This window comes from Galeopterus variegatus, unplaced genomic scaffold (assembly GCF_000696425.1).
Source record: "Galeopterus variegatus unplaced genomic scaffold, G_variegatus-3.0.2 Scaffold47, whole genome shotgun sequence".
Classification (NCBI taxonomy): Eukaryota; Metazoa; Chordata; class Mammalia; order Dermoptera; family Cynocephalidae; genus Galeopterus; species Galeopterus variegatus.
Window position 1 is genome coordinate 1,470,244 of NW_007726158.1, and position 474 is coordinate 1,470,717.

Below are 474 nucleotides of genomic sequence, written 5' to 3' on the forward strand. Positions count from 1 at the left end.
TGTCCAGTCCTACTTACTGAAGTGTTTCTCCTATGTTTTCTTTAAGAAGTTTTATTGTTTCGGGATGTATATTTAATTATTTAATCCATTTTGATTTGATTTTAGCATATGGTGAGAGGTATGGGTCTAATATCATTCTCCTGCATATTGATATTCAGTTAACCCAGCACCATTTGCTGAAGAGGCAGTCTCTTCCCTAGTATATCGGCTTGGTGCCTTCATCAAAGATCAGATGCCTGTAGGTGTGTGGGTTGATTTCTGGATTGTCTATTCTATTCCATTGATCAGTATGTCTGTTTTTATGCCAGTACCATGCTGTTTTGATTATTATAGCTTTGTAGTATAGCTTAAAGTTAGGTAGTGTTATGCCTCCAGCTTTATTTTTTTTGCTCTGCTTTGCTTTGGCTATCTGCGGTCTTTTGTTATTCCATATAAATGTCTGGATAGTTCTTTCTGTTTCTGAGAAAAATGTCA